At 48.4% G+C, this 19043-nt stretch overlaps 1 protein-coding gene across 3 annotated transcripts in view; it reads right to left on the bottom strand.

The window, feature by feature from the left end:
• Positions 1–19043, bottom strand: part of LOC147124049 (protein WWC2-like) — a 276343-nt gene that overhangs the window by 160063 nt on the left and 97237 nt on the right. The window lies entirely within an intron of this gene.

Raw genomic sequence — 19043 nt, 5'->3', positions numbered from 1 at the left:
TCAGGTTAGGTTTACAAATGAGTGATTTATTTAAAAACAATTTAATAAATTCAATTTTATTTTGGTGGAAATGTATATTTGAAAAGAAAGACGCAGAAAGCAGGAAAAAGAATGGAAGCAAGAGGGCGGCGACTCACCTCGGTTCAGAACGATAAGGACCGCCCACACACGCACCGATTGGCCCGGCCGCATGCGGCAGCAAGCCGCCGTACGATTGGTCGACCTCGAGGTCACTCTGTCGCTAATGAGTGGATAATGAGATGCTAATGAGCGGAATGTTGAAGGTTTTTGGGATACCGCGGGCGCGATTTTAGCCCGGCCGAAATGTAAATACGCTTAAAACCGTCTCGGAAGCGTAAGCTTTCTTTGGAGGTAACGCGCGCGTAGGTACGCCCTGTAACTTTCGAGCGCATAGCCCGCCAGACGCACAGGCGATGACAGACAGAATGACAGAATGACAGAAGTACCGATTTATATATATAGAAGATAGACCAGCTGAAGTGCCCGGCAGTGCCGAGGCTTTTTCGAGGGCATGTTGTTGTTGGAAGAGAGAGAGAGAGAGCGACTGGGGGGGGGGAAGAGAGAGAGAGAGAGCGACTGGGGGGGAAGAGAGGGCGGGTGGGGGGAAGAGAGGGCGGGGGGAGAAGAGAGGGTGGGTGGGGGGAAGAGAGGGCGGGGGGGAGGGGAAGGGGGGTGGGAAGGGAGGGGGGAGGGCGGGGGGGAGGGAAGGTGGGGGAGGGAAGGGAGGGGGGGAAGGGTGGGGGGAAGGGAGGGCGGGGGGGGAAGGGAAGGGAAGGGGAGGGGGGGGCGGGGGGGAAGGGGGGGCGGGGACGGGGGGGAAGGGGGGGAAGGGGCGGGGGGGAAGGGGTGGGGGGGGCCCAGGCCGAGAGCCCCGCTCTCCGAGCCCCGCCCCCCCCCCGGCCGAGAGCCCCGCTCTCCGAGCCCCGCCCCCCCCCCCGGCCGAGCCCGATTGCGGCTCTGAGAGACGGCCGGCGGCCGAGCCCCGCCCCCCCGGCCGAGCCCGATTGCGGCTCTGAGAGACGGCCGGCGGCCGAGCCCCGCCCCCCCCCCCCCGGCCGAGCCCGATTGCGGCTCTGAGAGACGGCCGGCGGCCGAGCCACGCCCCCCCCCGGCCGAGCCCGATTGTGGCTCTGAGAGACGGCCGGCGGCCGAGCCCGATTGCGGCTCTGAGAGACGGCCGGCGGCCGAGCCCCCCCCCCCCGCGGAACAGAGACGCCGCGTCTCACCTGCTCCTGCTGCGAGCGCACCCTGACCCTCGTGGCTGACGCCGTTGCCCTGGGTAACGTGACACGGTGGGGGGGGTGGGTGAGGAGCTTAGCAGAAGCGCAATCACCTAGCTCGGGCCTGGCTGGGCAAGAAAGGCGCAGGCTTTGAGGCCTAAGAAAAAAACGGGGAAAGGTAGGAAAAAGAATGTTCAGGTTAGGTTTACAAATGAGTGATATATTTAAAAACAATTTAATAAATTCAATTTTATTTTGGTGGAAATGTATATTTGAAAAGAAAGACGCAGAAAGCAGGAAAAAGAATGGAAGCAAGAGGGCGGCGACTCACCTCGGTTCAGAACGATAAGGACCGCCCACACACGCACCGATTGGCCCGGCCGCACGCGGCAGCAAGCCGCCGTACGATTGGTCGACCTCGAGGTCACTTTGTCGCTAATGAGATGCTAATGAGCGGAATGTTGAAGGTTTTTGGGATACCGCGGGCGCGATTTTAGCCCGGCCGAAACATAAATACGCTTAAAACCGTCTCGGAAGCGTAAGCTTTCTTTGGAGGTAACGCGCGCGTAGGTACGCCCTGTAACTTTCGAGCGCATAGCCTGCCAGACGCACACGCGATGACAGACAGAATGACAGAATGACAGACAGACAGATGTACCGATTTATATATATAGATGGGGATATTTTGGAGAAAGGGTGGAAACGGGTGCTAATTGGGTGCTGTGCTAATAAGACATACCTGTTTAAAAGTCTGGTTTTAGCACGCAATTTTGGTCCTAATCGCTGATCACCATCATTTGAACTTACCTGGAGTGCTAAAATTACAGGTTTAACACTCAAGCGCTGATTAGACGCACTCTTCGTGGAGCAGTATATGTGGGCTCCTTGGACCCACTTCCACTGAAGGTGTGGAGTGCTCTGGCTGACACACAGTGGCAGGTTTCAGGATGGCTCAGGGACCAAGTGAGAGAGGGCGCACCTGAGGTCCTGGTGGAGGAGAATCAGAGGAGGAGGAATGTCCTGTACCTGCAGGGGGGGGAGGAGTCCACCTCGCCCTCCTGTCCCCCTCCCCTGCAGCAGCTGGTGCTGCTCTGTCTGGCCTCATGTCCTCCTCCCATTCTGCATCCAGACCAGCAAGATGCCGATGACCAAGTAGTCCCATTCTTCTGGTGATTCTTAGAAGGTGTCCAATAAGGTAGAGTAACACAGCACTCACTCTTTTTAGGTGAAGTCCTCAGAGAATTTCTGGAATAAATGTTGATAGAGTGTTGGTGAAGTCTTGACAAAGTGAAGTCTCCTGATGTGTTTCAAAAATCCTCTTCAACCTCCAGCAGAAAGTGCACAGTAAAAGGTGATATCCATTTAAGTAGCGCTCGAAATCCTCTGCAACAACTTGTTTACTCCCAATCAGATGGTCGCTCTTAGGAGAGGGCGTTCAGTCAAGCGCTATCCACCAAAATGCCGTGCAACTTTATTAATGGGTGCTAGCAGGCAATTTAAGTGGCAATCAGCCCCTTTACAATCCTCTGGGCAGCCGTTCCTAGCGCAAGCTTCAACTCCTTTGCCAAGACGGTGACTTGAGCTAAACACGGGCTAAACCAGCGTTTCAACTCAAGACCCCCATCTTGGCCAACTCGGAGGTTCTTTAGCGCCTGAAGGAACTGTCAAAAATCGCCCCCTATAGGTATAGACAATCTAAATTTTAAATTTATTTATTTTATTGTCCCTTATGTTTCAGTTATGGGGTAGCAGTCTAGTAATAGCACAGGGAAGCTAGGCTAAACTGCCAGCATAAAACACCAGTGGTGTTCAAAATTTACTGTGTGGGAAAACCCCCTGCAATTTTTGGTACACTGCTGGGAACCTCCTGTCATAAAGACAATGTCAGCTACCTAAAGGAACTAGAGGGGAAATGAGGTGAAATGTTTTCATACAGAGGGTTGTTAAGATCTGGAATGCACTACCTCATTGGTCCACCAGGGCCTCATGTGCGCCCTCTCACTTGGTCCCTGAGCCATCCTGAAACCTGCCACCATAGGAACCTTCAAAAGGCAATTGGACATGTACTTGAAGAGGACTAGTTTGCAGGGTTATGGAGAAAAAGCTGGGGTGGGAGACTGAATTGGACGGAAAGAGCCAACACAGGCACGATGGGCCAAATGGCCTCCTTCGATGTTGTAAGATTCTACTCTATGATTCGATTCTATTCAAAGGGAAACTGCAGAAAATGTTTATTATTATACCGTAACAGAAATAGAGGCCACTTTTCCCAACCCTTGCCCCTGGGGTGTGGTCACTCCAGGGACTTGAGCACAAAAATCTAGGCTGACACTCCAGTGCAATGCTGAGGGAGTGCTGCACTGTCGGAGGTGCCGCCTTTTGGATGAGACGTTAAACTGAGGCCCCGCCTGCTCTCTCAGGTGGACGGAAAAGATCCCATGGCACTATTTCGAAGAAGAGCAGGGCAGTTATCCCCGGTGCCCTGGCCAATATTTATCCCTCAATCAACATCACTAAAACAGATTATCTGGTCATTATCACATTGCTGTTTGTGGGAGGTTGCTGTGCGCAAATTGGCTGCCGCATTTCCTACATTACAGCAGTGACTGCGCTTCAAAGTACTTCATTGGCTGTAAAGCGCTTTGAGACGTCCGGTGGTTGTGAAAGGCACTATATAAGTGCAAGTCTTTCTTTCTTTCAATTGGCTGGGCACAAAGATCAGAAAAAAGAGGTGGAGACCTGTTTCGCTCAGTGTCCGCCCCTTTTACATTGTCCCGGGCTGACTTTTGCATTGTTTCTGGGGAGTTGGAGCTGGGCCTGTGCCTGCAGTTGGCATCCAGTGAAACATGGTACTATGACCCCCCCGCCCCGAACCCCCACCGACCGGAGGGTCTGTGGGAGACCCGAGGGCAGTCTGATGACAGAAAAATGTACTCTACCTTGATGGACTATGATCTTGGCCCTGATCTTATAGGCCCAACATGTAGCTGTGGGCCTGAGAGGCCTGAAGCTGTGCCTAAATTTCCTGCGCCTTTTGCCGGCAATACTCCCTACCAGGGGTGGGCTGGCATTGGGTGTGCCCCATGGTCAGGAAATAGCAGCATTCCTGGGTCTGGATAAGCATTCAACACATGTGCACTTCAGTTGTGATGTTCCTAACCAGTGCCGGGGCAGAGGCAGCTAAGGCAAATTGGCCCAATAATGTCCCAGTGAAGTAGAACTTGTATTTATCTGGCGTCTTATCAAGTCCTCAGGACATCCCAGCGTGCTTCACAATTAATGAATTACTTTTGAAGTGCAGTCTCTGTTGTTACGTAAGTCAGCAAATACATAGAAGTACAGAAATCCGACAGATAGAAATCTGATGACCGCACATACCCTTAGGGCAGAATTTTGCCAGTGCTCAGAGGGCAGGTTTGAGGCTGGTTCCCTGTCAAATCGAAATGATTGACAGCGGGTTGGGAAACTACTGCGAACCCACCTCCATGTTAACTTCCAGAGTGTCGGGTCTGCGATTTCAGAACAGACCCGACACCAAGTGGTGGGGGAGGCATTTAAGACTTGTTAAGTGCTTGATTATTAGTATTTTGTCAGCCTTTTTCTATTTTACCACATTTTTAATGGAGTTCACGTCGTTCGAAGATCATGTCAGGTAAGTAGGTCGGGTTCTCTATGTCTCCCCATTGCTGTGAATAGGTGACAGCTGAAAAAGTGGTATGAAAGCTACCATTTCACAGTTGGTCACTCTCCAGTGAATCCAAAGCTTGAGCTTTCATGACTTGGAAGACACTTTGGAGCTGTGTGCAGTTTGGAAGTGTTTGGAGTAAACTCTCTATCCACTGTCACCTCCTTGGAGCAAGCTCTCTCACCACTAACAGATCGCTTCTGTCATCTCAACTTCAGCTGCCATCTATTCCAGCAACATCGGTGCCCTTGGAAAAAATCTCACCTTGGTCCTCTGAATCCCTCCACGATCAGCCCCAACACCAACATCACCAGGCACACCAACATCACCAACAACAATACCAACCTTCTCCACAATCAACTGGACACAGGGCATCAGCACCCAACAACATTGCTGCCCGGGATGCCAGGGATGGCCTCACCATGGCCAGGTTTACTTCACATGATGCTGTACACCCTGGCTGCCACATGATGTGCCAGGTTAACACCACCCCACACCAGCACTATAAAACATCCCTACAATGCCCAAGCCATTCCTTTCACACTCATCACCACTGTGGGGGATACAATTATGTCTCACCATTCACTGCAACTCACGAAGACACTTCCAAAGGTGAGCACAGATCTGTCCAATAAGGCAAAGTGTTGAAAATAAAGATTTCAATGTTTGACAACACATTAACAGAAAATTTACATGAACATTGCATAAAACACCCAAGTGCCTACCCTTGTGTGTTGTTATGATTAGACTAGGATGAGGGTGAGTGTGAGGGGTGGCTAGTGAGATGGGGAAGTGATACTGTAGATAGAGAGGGATGGATGGAGGTGCAAGGTAAGTTGGCGTGAGTAAGGATGTGCAGGAGTAGGGTAGGGAAGGCAGAGTGATGGGGATGTGATAAGTGGCACAGCAGGATGAGGTTGAGTGTGGCTTTGCAGTAATGTTTCGTGATCTACTGAGATAATTGAAAGGATTCCACCACTGCAGCCTGGTCCTTCTGACAAAATCCCTGCTTTTGCCCTCCTGTGCAATGAGCAACCAGGCTGCGTTGGTCTCCTGGGGAGGTTTCTTCTGCCCTTGGAAGGAAAGAGAACCTCCCTGCTGTGGTGTATGTAACCTGTTCCACTTTAAGAGAACTTAAGCCTGTTCCACCTTAAGAGATGTACTACTTTCTCTGGCTGCTGTATACGTAATACCGATGGTGACCACCGGTATATAAGCACTGTGTAGTAATATTGTATTTAGTATAGTCCTGACCTCCAACCAGTAAAGACCTGTTGAACTTTAATCTTGTAGTCTGTGTTAGTAATTACAACTAGAACACACAGACTTAACAGTGGTGACGAGTCTGATTCTTACCCTGCGGCAGTTTATATCCACGGTGGCTTCGTCCACAGAACGGACGTCGAAGAGAGGCTTCCACCCTCATCACCCTGCTGGAAGACACGTCGCGCGGCAGACATCGAGAAACCAGAGTGCAGAAGACATCCTGAACTCGAAGCCTCCATCAGCGGCTGTCAGCTATCTTCTTTCTACCTCGGTGGTGGGTAAGCCGGGCAGCGACGCGACCAGAAAGTCGGCCGCGTTGGCTGTACAGACGGGGAGGGAAGACGGAGGAATAAAGGCGGTGAGATCGATCGCGACCGGAGATAAGGGCTGGGCCGCATTCGGGCCGAAAGGCGCAGCGCGGGGACATCGATCGCGGCTGGTGATAAGGGCCGGGCCGCATTCGGGCTAAAAAGGCGCAGCGTCTGGGGCAACTGAAGGCGCGAGAGCCGCGGTGAAGCGGAGACAGCGTCGGGGGACAGGTGAAGACCGCCAAGCGCGGGAAAACCGCCATTTTGCAGGCGGAGGACGAAGACAAGAGCGGGAAGCTGCCATCTTGGATAAAAATTAAAATAAATTAAATTGCAACGATGCCTAAACATGGGAACATTAATACCTTTGATAGCGACATCGAAGATTGGGCCATGTATGTAGAACGCATACAAAATTATTGTAAAGCAAATAAAATCCCAGATGAAGAGAAAGCACTAACATTATTAAACTTAATGGGTGCGAAGACATACGGGCAATTGAAACACCTTTTATCACCAGATGAACCGGCGGATAAGACGTTCGAGGAGATCGTTACTGTCCTGAAAAATCATCTAAACCCCACGCCGCTGATGCTAGCGGAACGATTTAAATTTTACAGCAGAAGGCAGCTGAAGGATGAAAGCAATGCTGAATATTTAATGGAATTGCGTAAGCTAGCAAAGTACTGTCAGTTTGGAACGAGACTGACAGAGGCGCTACGAGATAAATTTGTGTGTGGTTTATTAAAAGAAGATACACAAAAGCGACTGCTCGAGGAGAATGAGCTGACGCTTGAGAAAGCGGTCACTATGGCAGCAGCACACGAAGCCGCAGCGAGAGGCACGGCAGTAATGCAACTACGGTCACCGGAACTCAGTACAAATAAATTGGGTTTGAATACTGTAAAATGTTATCGTTGTGGAAAGACAACGCACGATCAGAACCAGTGTTGGTTTAAAAACCAAGAATGCAGAACGTGTGGCAGGCTTGGCCACATAGCTAAAGTATGCCGGTCAGGAAAGAAGACCAGCAACAAAAAGTCACCGCAAGGAAAATACATAAAGGTACACAAGGTGACAAAGAACAGTTCGACCGAACAGAAGTCAGATTCAGACGCTAGCAGTAATGAACTGGGTAGCTTAAGAGTACACAACGTTGGTAAGGATGCAGATCTCCAGACAATTTGGGTCACCCTTCAGATAGCAGGAGTCCAAGTAAAGATGGAATTGGACACTGGATCGGCATTGACGGTCATGAATAAGAAAGATTACAAAAGGTTATTCCAACATATTCCCCTACGGGATACGGAGATTATATTGAAAACATACACGGGGCAAAGAGTGTACCCCATCGGAAAGATAGAGGTAAAAGTGGTCCACAAGGGCGAAGAAAGCCAAGTAATGGACTTATATGTGCTACCTGAAGGAGGTCCACCACTACTGGGACGGGAGTGGATTAGGAAAATGAATATGGACTGGCACTCCTTGAAGGCACTAACGGTAGATTCCGGGGAAACAGATGTCAAACCTAAACGATTGTCCAAAATATTGGATGATGCTAAAGAGGTGTTCCAGCAGGGACTGGGAACACTGAGAGGAATTACGGCAAACATCAAGATTGATGAACATGCACACCCAAAATTTTTTAAAGCCAGACCGGTACCCTATGCAATACAACCTACTGTAGAAGCGGAACTGGAAGCGCTAGAACGTTCAGGTGTACTGTCTAAGGTAGATTGGAGTGAGTGGGCTACGCCCATTGTTTCCGTTATGAAACGTCCTTCGAGCAACAAGCCAGGAGAACCAGGGAAGGTTCGCATCTGTGGAGATTTCAAAATCACCGTTAATCCGGTGCTTCACACGGTGCAGTATCCGCTTCCGCGGATTGAGGATATTTTTGCTTCGTTGTCTGGCGGGAAACACTTCACCAAGATAGACCTGGCGCAGGCGTACTTGCAGATGGAGGTTGAAGAAGAGTCACGCCAATACCTCACGATCAACACGCATCGAGGTTTGTACCGGTACAATAGGCTGGTTTTTGGAGTGGCATCGGCTCGAGCAATTTGGCAGAGGGCCATGGAGCAGGTATTACAGGGAATTCCAGGCACACAATGTTACCTGGACGATATTCTGATTACAGGTGATGGTGATGAAGAACACCTCGCAAACTTGGAACTGGTGCTCAACAGACTGAAAGAGTATGGACTTAGAGTTAATCGGCAGAAATGTGAGTTCTTCCAGAAGCGGATCTCGTACTGTGGTCATGTCATTGACCGGGAGGGGCTTCATAAGTCTCCTGACAAGATAGAGGCAGTTGTAAAGGCTCCCGCTCCGGATAATGTCTCTCAGTTGAGGCCGTTTCTAGGATTGATTAACTATTACCATAAATTTCTACCAAATCTATCCACGGTACTGCACCCGCTAAACGCTCTTTTACAGAAGGGGGTACCATGGGAATGGAGCGAAAACTGTAAGAAGGCATTTCGCAAAAGCAAAGAATTGATCACCTCAGAGGAAGTGTTGGCTCACTTCAACCCGACACTGCCTATTCGGTTGGCTTGTGATGCTTCTCCATATGGTATTGGGGCAGTACTCTCACACAAGTTGCCAAATGGCACGGAAAGGCCAGTCGCGTTTGCATCCAGATCATTGACCTCCGCTGAGCGCAACTATGCGCAGATCGATGGGGAGGCTCTCAGCCTTGTATGGGGAGTGAAGAAGTTTAATCATTACCTGCAGGGCCAAAAATTCACAGTTCTGACAGACCATCAGCCGTTGGTATCCATTTTTAACCCTAAGAAGGGTGTTTCAGTGATGACAGCACAGCGTCTCCAGAGATGGTCCCTTTTCCTAGGGGCACATCAATATCAAATAGAATTCAAAGGTACGAAGCAGCATGGCAATGCTGATGGGCTGTCGCACCTGCCACTACCTGAAGAAGAAGAAACGACGAAAGTTGACCCTGTTGAGTTATTTCATTCGACCATCATCGAGTGTTTACCAGTCACCAATGCAAGTATTGAAAGAGAAACCAGGAATGACCCGACACTGTCCAGAGTCTACGAGGTGACAGTGAAAGGATGGCCAACACGTGGTGATCCTCTGTTACCGGCATTCTCGGCAAGGCGAGACCAGCTGTCCGTCTGCCATGGTACTTTGATGTACGGGACAAGAGTGATTATTCCTCCCAAGTTAAGGGAAAGAGTTCTAAAAGAACTGCATGAAGGTCATCTGGGGGGAGTTAAGATCAAAAGTCTTGCTAGGGCTTATGTATGGTGGCCGGGTATTGACCAACAGATAGAGGAGTTGACGAAAAGCTGCGCTGGGTGCCAAAAAGTGCAAAATGCACCTCCGATCGCACCACTACGCCCATGGGAATGGCCTTCAGCCCCATGGCAACGCGTACATATTGACTTTGCTGGTCCATTCATGGACTCCATGTTCCTAATTGCGGTGGACGCACATTCCAAATGGCCAGAAGTGATCAAGATGAATACCACTACTTCAGAAAAGACAATTGCGGTGTTAAGAACAATATTCGCAAGGAACGGATTGCCAGAACAGATCTGTTCGGACAACGGACCACAGTTCGTGTCGGAAGAATTCCAAAAATTCTTAAAGAAGAATGGGGTGAAACATTATACCTCTGCCCCATATCATCCGGCGACAAATGGGTTGGCCGAGAGATTTGTCCAAACATTCAAAAAGGCAATAAAGGCCATGAACGATGATCAGATTCCGCTACAGCACAAGGTGGACAATTTCCTAATGGCATATCGAAACGCCGCTCATGCAGTGACTAACCAAAGTCCTGCCATGATGTTTTATAACAGGAGGTTGCGGTCCAGGTTGGACTTGTTAAAACCAAATGTGCGGAGGGAAGTGGAAAACAAACAGTTCCGGCATATTAATAACAAGACCACTCGAAGTTTTGATGTAGGACAACCAGTGTTGGCAAGGGGCTATGGAAACGAAAAATGGCAGTCCGGAACAATTCAGGCCAGACAAGGACCTCTGATGTACACAGTAGATATTGGTAACAATGTGATAAGGCGTCATGCGGATCAACTGGTAGAATCGAGAGCAAGGGCCGAACCCATGGTTGCGACAGAGACAACTGTGGAAGACGTTAATGAACCTGAAGCATCTACCTCGGCAGGGAATGTACCTGATGATGATAACACCCAATGCATGGGAGACCAACTAGAGGAGTCACCTCAGCAACAGGAATCAGAGACCACTGAAAGGCGTTATCCAAACCGAATCAGAAGGCCTCCTGAGAGACTGAACCTTTGAACTGTTTATACCTGAAGTTATATATGTTATTATGTTATGTTAAATGGGGATATGACTGTTAAGCTAAAAAGGGAGGATTGTGGTGTATGTAACCTGTTCCACCTTAAGAGAACTTAAGCCTGTTCCACCTTAAGAGATGTACTACTTTCTCTGGCTGCTGTATACGTAATACCGGTGGTGACCACCGGTATATAAGCACTGTGTAGTAATATTGTATTTAGTATAGTCCTGACCTCCAACCAGTAAAGACCTGTTGAACTTTAATCTTGTAGTCTGTGTTAGTAATTACAACTAGAACACACAGACTTAACACCTGCGTGCTGTGACTCCCTCCATAAGCATATGGAGAGAGTCATGGCAGAGCCTGGGTACAGCCATGCACCTTTGTGCAGTGCTCGTCAGTGTTTGCAGCACCTCAATGCTGTAGAACACTGACAGCACAACTGTCAAAATGAATGCGGCCATGGCCCCTTTAAGGAAACCGGCTGATGACGAGTCATCAAATGACGTCATCAGACCCGCTTCCTTTTAATTGGCCAGAAACCCCGCAGGGCGGGCTTAACAAACCCAATTAACGGAAAATCCTTTCCACAGAGCGGCTGCAGCTGGGAGCAGGACTGGAACCCGCCAACCACCTCTACCGCTGCGATCCTGCCTCTGCTGGCGAAATCGCGGCCTTAGTGTCTGGGGGGTCCCCGCCCTGAGTATAAAATCCCATGGTATAGACAGAGGGAAGATAGTTATAGTTGTTTACAGTTGCTCTCCGGTGCAAGTGTTTTGAGGTAATTAAAGTAATGTTGTCATGGTCTGATCGCACAGAATGCTGGTCTGGTAAAACATTACACTAGTAACTTAAGGATTTGGCTTTGTGCAAATGGTTCCAAACTTGATGGGGTCGATTATGTGCGCCTTTCACCTGGCGTTAATGGGGCGGTAATGGGTTAAAATGGTGGTCGGTAGCCTCACCGCCCTGTTAACAACGGTGATGCGGCCGGATCTGTTTGAAAAGGGGCCAGCTGTCCAAAGCCCTCGCCTGATTCAGGCGATAGGCCCCTTTTAATATGGAAATCGGGGTCCTATGTCGCAAATAGGACCCCGATTGCCATTTTAGGTAGGAACTGGTCGGTGCATGCACAGTGCAGGCTCCAACCGGTTCCACGGGCGATGGAAACGAAGAGGCTCTCTAAAGGCCAGTGTTCGAATATGTATATGACAGGATTTCCAGGCTGCAATCTGGCGAGCTGCGTCAGAACGCCTGTTTGACGCCCCTGCAGCGCGCCTGACGAATTGAAATGAGGCTGCAGCTTCAAAATGACGGGGGGGGGGGGCGGGGGCGCTTCATGCCAGAATGGGTGGATGACCAGCGCGGTCTGCCGGCAAGTTCTAATCTGCACCAGGTTCTGCCGGAAGTAGGCATCAAGTGCAAAGGTCGGGGAGCGGGGGAGGGGGAATTCAAATTCAGATTAGCTTGATCTAAATTCAAACAATGAAATGACAAAAAGCTTCTAGTTAATAAATTCTGATTTAAAAAGTTAATTTTTTCCTTAGTTGCTGAGATGTCGACATAGGAAATCCAAGTACAACCTGACAAAGCACCAAATTAACAAATTAAAGGTCAAAATGGTGAGACACATTTTGCGCCAAGAGAATAAAGTGTGACTTATTAAAAGTTATAACCACAAGGTGAAAAGACCAGTCGACCTACACAGCCCCTCACTGATATTCAATATCACCACTGACATATCTTCCGAGTTACTAGGATGGAAGATGTGAATTTTTATTTTTTCCTTATATCTGTGACAAAAATGAAGCATTTTGTCTTGTTTTACCCTTTAAAGGTTCCTTTAATTTAATCACTAGTTATAGGGCCTAGGTTTTCCAATCATGGAGGGTAATTTTGATATTGTGTGATAGTGTAAACGGGCAAAATTGAATCAGCCGCCTGTTTCACATCTCCCCCGATTTTTATTTCCATTGACTTGGGTGATCCGATATCGCCCTTTTTACACTATTGCCCAAGGCCAAAATTACCCCCATAGTTCCAACAATAACCATTCTTCCCAAATGGATTTCTCTTGGTGGTACGATCAGGAAACCTAGTTCAAGGAGTTTTAAAAGAAAACTAGCTATAGAGTCAGAATCTTGCCCCAAATCATAGCTCTATACAACTGTTGCAAGTTTCATCAGTTGCTTGCAAAGCTTGAGCGAGAAGCCAAGCTACTTTCAGTCAAACACAGACTGAGTGCTTTGTTCAGTTATGTGTCCGACACCCAGTTATTTTCAAATGTGGTCAACAGTTATTCAAATCCAAGGACTGTTTCTGGGGATATTTAAGAAGCTGTAGCTGTTTGAGATTGAGTGTCAGTTAGGAACCTCCAAGAGATATAGTTTGGATTAGCACAGCTCCCGCAGCGCTAAAAAACACAACAGGAACACTATATAAAAGGTATTTACTTGTAAATATATGCATGTGTGTGTGTGTATTATATTACTGTTGTAGGATTCGCAAAATCCAGAAAATACAGTCTAGATTGGTAAAACCCCTGAAATGGCCACATTGTGAGGACACAAAATGGAGTTGGCAGTTCTCATGGCTCAGTTCAAAAGGACACACCAGCAGTATCTTACAGCAGCCTGAGTCATCACCGATTAGAAGATTCCAGGACTTACTGCTATTGATATGATAATATGGTTACAGCCGTAACGAACTCGTAAACAAAAGTATTTGCACCTGGAGGTGCGCTAATTGCTAGCAAAATGTAAACCCATCTCTGAAATCGCTGAGCACAGGAAAGAAAACATTATCTGTACCAAACTCAGAGGGACACAGGACAGATCCCATCAGTTTCATTTACAAGACATTAAAATAAAGTACTTGCTTTTGTCAAAGCAGCCTGCCCATTACCTTGACAAAAGAAAACCCCTGATTTGGCACCGAGATAAGGACAAGGAAACAGTATAACTGTTGAGGGAAAATCGACAGCAAGACTTTTTTCATTCAGTGAGATTCAGACAGATCCATCACAGATTCACACAGACACGAGGTCAAGGACAGAGCGAGGAGGACCCACAAGATTGTGCAGGAGAGCAGATTCAGAAGTTCAGTCCAGATCCAAGGCCATCAGGAGTTCGAAGGCCGAGTGGAGAGGAGACGGTTCGAGGAGTTCGGAGGACTTTCAAGATTGTGCAGGAGAGCAGATTCAGAAGTTCAGTCCAGATCCAAGACCATCAGGAGTTCGAAGGCCGAGTGGAGAGGAGATGGTTCGAGGAGTTCGGAGGACTTTCAAGATTGTGCAGGAGAGAGATTCAGCCAGACTCAGACAGATCCACAAGATTCACCAGAAGCAGTGAAGTCCAAGTCCAGATACCATCAGGAGTTCGAAGACCGTGCGGAAGAGTAGACGGCTCGAGGAGTTCGGAGGACTTCCAAGTTTGTGCAGGAGAGCGGGTCCAGGAGCCGGTCCCATAAGGAAGATTGGAGATCCCGGACGTAACAAGGAGTACCAAGGTCCAGGAGGGTTTTAAAATTCTGGTGAGCATAAAGGCCCAACTCTACCTAACTGACATAGTTGAGGTATATTTTAACAACGGGAGGGTTTGTAACATTAAGGGTTTTGTAATTCAGGAGTGTGATTTATCCCTCGATGTGTCCGTGCGCTTTTCCCACCCCCGTTTTAGTATACCGCTGATTAAGAATTGTTGTATGATTTAAGATAGTCAAAGTTATTCCTTGTGTGTTAAATTTTAGTTCCCATTGGGAGACGTGCTAATGATTTTTGTCTAAATTGATTCTTGCATTCTCTATGTTTATTCTCCTTGAAAATAAAGATATTTCTGATTTAAAACTCACCTTGTCTCACCTGATCCATTTGTCTTCCGAGTCTCAAGTTGGGCCACACATCTAGGTTGTCTGGCAATAAGCCCAGTGTCTAGAACCGGTGAGGGGGGGGCGCTTCGGAACCGCTCACGAGCAGTGCGAAATCAAAACCGATCTAGCACACCATAAGCTCGTTAAAACGACCCCTTACACTGTTAGTTATTCACATGCCCATCTTTTGTATTGCTAGTCACCGACCCCATCCCTCTCCCTGGCAACTGTCTGAGGCTGAACCAGACTGTTTGCAACCTTGGTGTTGTATTTGACCCCAAGATGAGCTTCCGACCACATATCCACTCCATCATTAAGACCGCCTACTTCCACCTCCGTAACATCGCCCGACTCCGCCCCTGCCTCAGCTCATTGGCTGCTGAAACCCTCATCCATGCCTTTGTTATCTTTAGACTCGACTATTCTAATGTACTCCTGGCCGGCCTTCTATCTTCCATCCTACATAAACCTGAGCTCATCGATGTTACGGAGGTGGAAATAGGCGGATATGCTGCGGACATGTGGTCGGAAGCTCATTTCAGGGTCAAATATGACACCAAGGTTGCAAACAGTCTGGGTCAGCCTCAGACAGACGTTAGGGACAGGGATGGAGTCAATGGCTAGGGAACGGAGTTTGTGGTGTGGACCGAAAACAATGGCTTCGGCCTTCCAAATATTTAAATTTCTACTCATCCAGAACTGGATGTCAGACAAGCAGTCTGACAATTTAGACACCGTAGAGAGGTCGAGAGGAGTGGTAGTGAGGTAGATCCTTGGGGGGGCATGAGAGGTAATGATGCGGGAGCAGGAAGAGAAGCCATTGCACGTAATTATCTGGCTACGATTAGATAGATACGAATGGAACCAGGCGAGTGCAGTCCCACCCAGCTGGATGATGGTGGAGAGACGTTGGAGGAGGATGGAGTGTTCAACCGTGTCAAAGGCTGCAGATAAGTCAAGAAGGACGAGGAGGGATGTTTATCTTTGTCACAGTCATAAAGGATGTCATTTGTGACTTTGATGAGAGCCGTTTCAGTACTGTGGCAAGGGCGGAAACCTGATTGGAGGGATTCAACATTGGAGTTACAGGAAAGATGGGCACGGATTTGGGAGGCGACAACACCTTCAAGGACTTTGGAGAGGAAAGGGAGGTTGGAGATGCGGCGGTAGTTTGCAAGGATGGAGGGGTTAAGGTTTGATTTTTGAGGAGAGGGGTGATGACGACAGATTTGAGGGAGAGGGGGACAGTACCTGAGGAAAGAGAACCGTTAATAATGTCAGCTAACATGGGAGCCAGAAAAGGAAATTGGGTGGTCAGCAGTTTGGTGGGAATAGGGTCAAGGGAGCAGGAAGTGGGTCTCATGAACAAGAAGAGGTCATAAGGGGAGATCGGAGAGAAACTAGAGAAAGATGTGAGTTCCGGGCTAGGGCAGGGGGGAACATTAGAGGAAGTTTGGCCCGGTGGGCTAGGGGAAGGGAGGGAAATGGCAGAGACAGCTGAACGGATGGTCTCAATCTTAGAGACAAAGAAGTCCACGAACTCCTCACACTTGTTGTCGGAGGTGAGGGTGGAGGAGGCAGCAGAGAGGTGTTTAAGGAGACGGTTAGCAGTGGAGAATAAGAGCCGGGGTTTATCTTTGCATTCCAGAATGATTTTGGCAGACGAGAGCAGGTCCCGATAATGCTTTATGTGGTCCAGCCAGATCTGGCGGTGAATGGTTAAACCAGTTGTCTACCATAGCCGTTCGAGTCTGTGTCCCATACAAAAGCCAGGAAGTTATGCTAACCCTATATAAAACACTAGTTCGGCCCCAGCTGGAGTAGTGGGTCCATTTTTGGGCACCACACTTTAGGAAGGACGTGTACTGGGTACAGAAGAGGTTTACTAGAATGGTTCCAGGGATGAGGGATGAGAGTTATGTGGATAGACTGGAGAAGCTGGAGTTGTTCTCCTTAGAGCAGAGAGGGTTAAGTGGAGATTTGATAGAGGTGTTTAAAATCATGAAGGGTTTCGATAGAGTAAATAAAGAGAAAGTGTTTCCAATGGCTGAAGGGTCGATAACCAGAGGGTACAGATTTAAGGTGATTCGCAAAAGAACCAGAGGCGACATGAGGAAAAACCTTTTTACGCAACGAGTGGTTAGGATTTGGAATGCGCTGCCTGATAGGGTGGTGGATACAGATTCAATAGTAGACTTCAAAAGGGAATTGGATAAATACTTGAAGGAGAAAAATTGCAGGGATATGGGGAAAGAGCGGAGGAGTGGGACTATCTGGATTGCTCTTTGAAAGAGCCGGCGACGATTCGATGGGCTGAATGGCCTCCTTCTGTGCTGTACTATTAGAGTCATAGAGTCATAGAGTTTTACAGCACAGAAAGAGGCCCTTCGGCCCATCGTGTCCGCGCCGCCCATCCATCCCTGTCCTGTCTAATCCCATTTTCCAGCATTTGGTCCATAGCCTTGTATGCAATGGCATTTCAAGTGCTCATCCAAATGCTTCTTGAATGTTGTGAGGGTTCCTGCCTCTACCACCCTTTCAGGCAGTGAGTTCCAGATTCCAACCACCCTCTGGGTGAAAAAGTTCCTCCTCAAATCCCCTCTAAATCTCCTGCCCCTTACCCTGAATCTATGCCCCCTTGTTATTGACCCCCCTACTAAGGGGAAAAGTTCCTCTTTATCTACCCTATCTATGCCCCTCATCATTTTGTACACCTCAATCAGGTCCCCCCTCAGCCTTCTTTGCTCCAAGGAAAACAACCCCAGCCTGTTTAGTCTTTCTTCATAGCTGAGGCGCTCCATCCCAGGTAACATCCTGGTGAATCTTCTCTGCACCCTCTCCAAAGCAATCACATCCTTCCTATAGTGAGGCGACCAGAACTGCACACAGTACTCCAGCTGTGGCCTCACCAGCGTTTTGTACAGCTCCATCATAACCTCCCTGCTCTTATATTCTATGCCTCGGCTAATGAAGGCAAGTATCCCATATGCCTTTTTAACCACCTTATCTACCTGTTCCGCTGCCTTCAGAGATCTATGTACATGTACACCAAGGTCCCTCTGACCCTCTGTACTTCCTAGGGTCCTACCACTCATTGTGTATTCCCTTGCCTTATTTGTCCGTCCAAAATGCATCACCTCGCACTTTTCAGGGTTAAATTCCATTTGCCACTTTTCCGCCCATCTGACCAACCCGTTTATATCGTCCTGTAGCCTGAGGCTTTCCTCCTCGCAATTTACCACCCCACCAATTTTCGTGTCATCTGCGAACTTACTGATCATACCTTTTACATTCTCATCCAAATCATTTATGTAGATCACAAACAACAAGGGACCCAGCACCGATCCCTGAGGTACCCCACTGGACACAGGCTTCCAGTCACAAAAGCATCTTTCGACCATCACCCTCTGCCTCCTGCCACTCAGCCAGTTTAGGATCCAACGCGCCAAGGCACCCTGGATCCCATGGGCTCTTACCTTCTTGACCAGTCTCCTGTGCAGGACTTTGTCAAAAGCTTTACTGAAGTCCATGTAAACCACATCCACAGCATTTCCCTCATCCACCCCCCTAGTCACCCCCTCGAAAAATTCAATCAGATTTGTCAGACATGATTTACCCTTGACAAAGCCATGCTGACTATCCCCGATTAATCCTTGCCTCTCCAAGTGGAGACTAATTTTGTCCCTCAGAATTTTTTCCAATAATTTCCCTACCACAGATGTTAGGCTCACTGGCCTGTAATTCCCTGGTTTATCCCTGCTACCCTTCTTGTATAATGGTACTACATTAGCTGTTCTCCAGTCCTCTGGTACATCCCCTGTGGCCAGAGAGGTTCTGAAAATTTGTGTCAGAGCCCCTGCAATCTCCTCTTTTGCCTCCCACAGCAGCCTGGGATACATCTCGTCCGGGCCTGGGGATTTATCCACTTTTTGGCCTGCTAAAACCGCTAGCACCTCCTCCCTCTCGATGCTAATATGTTCAAGTATGTCACAGTCCCCTTGTCCGATTTCTATGTCTGCATCGTCTCTCTCCATAGTGAACACAGATGCAAAAAATTCATTTAAAACCCCGCCTACATCATCTGGCTCTACACACAGATTGCCACTTTGGTCCCTAATGGGCCCTACCCTTTCCCTGGTTATCCTCTTGCCCTTAATATACTTATAAAACATCTTAGGATTTTCCTATTTCATGGCCCCTCCTCGCCCTCCTAATTTCTTTTTTAAGTATGCCCCTGCACTTTTTATACTCCTCTAGGGCTTCTTCCGTCTTTAGCCTTTTGTAACTGCCAAAAGCCCCCCTTTTATTTCTAATGCATTCTATTCTATGATTAATCCAACCATCATGAACTCCGTAACTCCAAATTACCCAAATAAACA

The sequence above is a fragment of the Somniosus microcephalus genome, chromosome 1 (genome assembly GCF_052327205.1).
Source record: "Somniosus microcephalus isolate GS21.2 chromosome 1, FLI_Smic_1.0, whole genome shotgun sequence".
In the NCBI taxonomy this organism is placed as follows: Eukaryota; Metazoa; Chordata; class Chondrichthyes; order Squaliformes; family Somniosidae; genus Somniosus; species Somniosus microcephalus.
The sequence above is the reverse complement of the archived record's forward strand: the minus strand, read 5'-3'. Positions and strand labels throughout refer to the sequence as shown.